Genomic DNA, 3,951 nt, shown 5'->3' with positions numbered 1-3,951 from the left:
CTGGAAGGTCCATGGATGCTTCTGGCTTTAGGCACTCGGTCTCAAAAGTGGTCAGTGCTTTGCCTCCCCATCTCTCAGCTCTGATGAGTTCTGTTAGCCCCTGTTAAAGAATTATTCTGACACTTGTAAAAGTGTCAGAATGCAATGGGGTCAACACTATCATAATCGGGGAGAGAGATTGGGCTCAATTCCAAATACAAGGACAGTGGGATTTATAGCCAAAGAGCAGGGTGAGGGGGGCAGTGGATGGAAAGCTACTCAGAGAAGACATCAAGGGTAGAAGGATTCTTGCTAAAGGCAGGCCAAGGACTTAAACATCAACATGGGGGATAAGGAACTTGATCAGATACCAGGTCGGGGCAGGGATTCTCCATAAACCAACTTAGCAGGATTCTTGCTAAACCTGGGCTGTGCAGGCCCAGCAAGGACAGGATGGATATGGAAGGCCAAGGTTGAGGCCTAGTCGAGAAGAGGGCTCAGGGGAGCCTAACTACAGTTCGCTCAAGAGAGAATTTCTGTCACCGTCTAAGTGCTGGTCAAGATTTACGTCCTTCTGTTCTAGCAAGCTCAAGGGCAAACATTGCTCTTTCTGAAGATCTTTGTTTGAAAATGACTGATTGGTCTGGTATGGTCCCCATGCTCATCTTGAAACCAATCACCATGTCTAGTGTAATGTACCATGATAGGTCAAACTTGGCTTATGCTTCCTCCCCTGTGAGGGACCATATAGAAGAGAAGAGAAGATTCTCAAAGGAACCAGAAAAAGGAAGATGGACAAAAATGTCAGGCACTCAAAATTTGTGGCTATCGATCTATTTGTGGCAGTCTATCACAGTCATAATATACATTTCCTAAAAGACTTTAAATGTGTAATAGCAAATACAAATAGTGATGATAGAAAGTATCTTAAATGTGGTTCACCCATCCAGACTACTTGATGGAATACACTTTGAATTACTGTGTTTATTTTCCTTACTTCCCAGAATGCCCCAGTAAAAACCCAGCTGCTCTGCTTGCTCTCCCCAGCCAGGCAACTCTTCCATCTGCATGTGATGGGCCCCTCTCACCTGCCAGCTCTCATGGTGAAAGCCCTGCTGGTCCTCCAAGGCCTCATTAAATGGGGGGACCTATAACATTAAAAGTAATTAGTGTGGTGCTCACTTTGGCAGCACATATAGTAAAATTGGAATGATACAGAGATTAGCATGGCCCCTGTGCAAGGATAACATGCAAATTTGTGAAGCGGTCCATATTAAAAAAAAAAAGTAGTGTGGAGAGAGTCCCTGAGATGACAAAAGAACAGGTATCTTCTTAACATATCTACAGATGGTCATATAAGCGAACCCTTTAATAAATAACCATTCACTTTAAGGTAAAGCTTTGAAAAAAGACAAGAGCTAAAGGGTTATATGCTCAGAAGGCATTCCTAAGAAATGAGAACCAATAGATTAGTTCACTGAGCAAATTTTATTTGAATTCCAGCTATAATCATGGAACTGCGTTGAAGCTAAGGTGTATGCCATATTACAGTAGACACGTTTCTTAAGGAACTCGCAGTCTAAGGGGTTGTGAGGTTGTGAATGATTAGGAGGTATGAGACGTGCACCATATCAATTAAAAAAGCAATGTGGCACAGATGACCATCTGTAGGTATATTAAAAGGATAGTTTAAGGCACTTTTTGTTAATCCTTTGAAACTCTGTCTTATCACAGAACAAGCATTCTACTGGGAATCAGAGGACCTGGCTTCTAGAATCGGTGTTGTCACCCATGGTGTGTTGGACCTGACAAAATTTAATGCCTCAGTCTTCTTTTTTTTTTTTTTTTAAAGATTTTATTTATTTATTTGAGAGAGAGAGTGAGAGAGAGAAAGAGCACAAAGGGGGGAGCGGGAGAGGGAGAAGCAGGCTCCCCACCGAGCAGGGAGCCCGATGCGGGACTCGATCCAGGGACTCCAGGATCATGACCTGAGCCGAAGGCAGTCGCTTAACCAACTGAGCCACCCAGGCGCCCATGCCTCAGTCTTCTTATCTGCAACTTGTGGGATACCTCTGAGGCTTTTTATGGATCTAAAACAATTCTATGGTTTCTTATTGTTCCCCATGTACCTGTCCCTTTACCATCTTAGGGACTCTCCCCACACTAATTACTTTTAATGTTGTAGGTCCCCAAAACTGCCTAGTTTCTTCCTGAAGTAATAATAAAAATTTATATCTGTATTTCACTACTTTATTAAGAGCCTTCACACCAATTGCATTTGATTTTTATAACAGTGCTTCCTGATAGATATTATTTACACCATTTTAATGATGAAGATACTGAGGTTCAGGGATGTTCCGTGACCAGGAAGTAGAATGTCGTGTGTTGGACCCACATAATTCGACTCTAAGTACGGTGCTCCTTTCTCTACAGTGTCAGGGAAGGACGTAGGAGGATATTTTGTGTGTGTGTTTTTGTACAAGATGAACAAGAATATAAATTAGTATTTGAAGATTCATTACAAGACTTTGGCCTAATCTTCAGAGACGGTAAGTAGGACTTGGAGATCATATGGTCTCAGTTCTCATGGTGACTGGGACTAAGAGCTGGTCTCTGGAAGTTAACAGGAGATGATGTGTAGACCCTCTTAGCCTACATTTGGTTGTATTTTAAATGAAATTAGAGCTAATGTGCAAATATGCCGAAGGTCAAACAACAGTGCTCTCTAAGGACCGAGCAAGCAGGAGGACACTCATGAACAGACACACAGGTCCCTTTATGATGAACGTGGAATGCTGATCCAATACCTAAGAGCATTTTCCTTTAAGCCAGCACCCCTACTCCACCTCTCCTCCCTCCATCTCAAGCCTCTTTCCCTCCTCCCCCAGCAGCCTATCTGAACGGCAGCCTATCTGAACAGAAGCCTGGCAAATTCTCTCAGAATTGCCCTCCATGGGAGCAGTCCCCTAGGGATTATCAGTTCATTTTCCTGGGGCTTTGAAACCACTCATCCAACAGGCCCTACCCCTTTGTCCTCCCGATGCTTTGAGGCCATTTTATCCTCATCATTGTTATTGACGACCGCTGGGATTTGAGTTGAATAAGACCTAAGACTACAAACCCAGCCCTGATGCTAACCAGCAAAGCCCCCACTCACCACTGTTCACTGTCACCCAACTGCTGTGACCTTCCAGCTATTTCTTTCAAATCAATATGCTTAATATGGGCCAGTGGTGTGATGTTCTGAGAGAGCGCTTTTCTCAGTAGGTTAAAAAGGGAAAGGCAATGAGGAGAGGTCACCACCATCTGTGAAGAATAACTGAGAAAATAAATTTAGTAACAAATGTACACACCAGGAATGACCATTAAGCCATTTCAGCTATAAGAACTGAGCCAACTTGAAAATGAAATGAAATAAAAATGAAATAAAGGGGAGAGTGACGAAAGCGAACTAGGTTTCAAGTATCTCATGTTCAGATGCATCATATTTTCAAAATTCCACTGGTTAGCTCTCATTCCAATCTGATCTTGCACATGCCTCTAAAAAATATGAGGGAAATCTGAATCACCCAAATATCTACAAATGTGTCAGCCAAATGAAAGAACTCCATAATCTGTGTTGTGTTTGCGTGAGTGTGCACATGCGCACGCGCATGTGTGTGTGTGTGTATGTGTTGGGAATGAGGAGTTCCTCACGTTTACCACCTCTCTCAACAGTGCAACTAACTAGTTTTTTCATCTTGAACAAGTTACTTACTCTTTCTGATCCTTACTTGCCCCATATGCAAAATGAATGTAGTTATACAGCCTTCAGAAAGTTCTGGAAAGTAATAAATGAGATATGTGTGGAAAATACCCAATCCAATTCCAAGCAAAATGGGTGACCACTTAATTTTTATTGCTATTATGGAAAGTTCTATATGTCACTATCTAGATGCCTGTCAATATCTAGAATCAAGTTCTGCATGTCAA

The 3,951-nt window shown here is 42.4% G+C and overlaps 1 non-coding gene across 1 annotated transcript; it reads left to right on the top strand.

The window, feature by feature from the left end:
• Positions 1-1,153: 1,153 nt before the first annotated feature.
• Positions 1,154-1,257, top strand: LOC118026727. Its single transcript, XR_004683667.1, has one exon. It is a non-coding gene; the product is annotated as a U6 spliceosomal RNA (small nuclear RNA).
• The last annotated feature ends 2,694 nt before the right edge of the window (positions 1,258-3,951 follow it).

Source organism: Mirounga leonina, unplaced genomic scaffold, assembly GCF_011800145.1.
Source record: "Mirounga leonina isolate KUSES-001 unplaced genomic scaffold, KU_Mleo_1.0 Mir_268, whole genome shotgun sequence".
Lineage (NCBI taxonomy): Eukaryota > Metazoa > Chordata > Mammalia > Carnivora > Phocidae > Mirounga > Mirounga leonina.
Note: the sequence above shows the minus strand (reverse complement) of the source record. Positions and strands in the feature narration are given on the sequence as shown.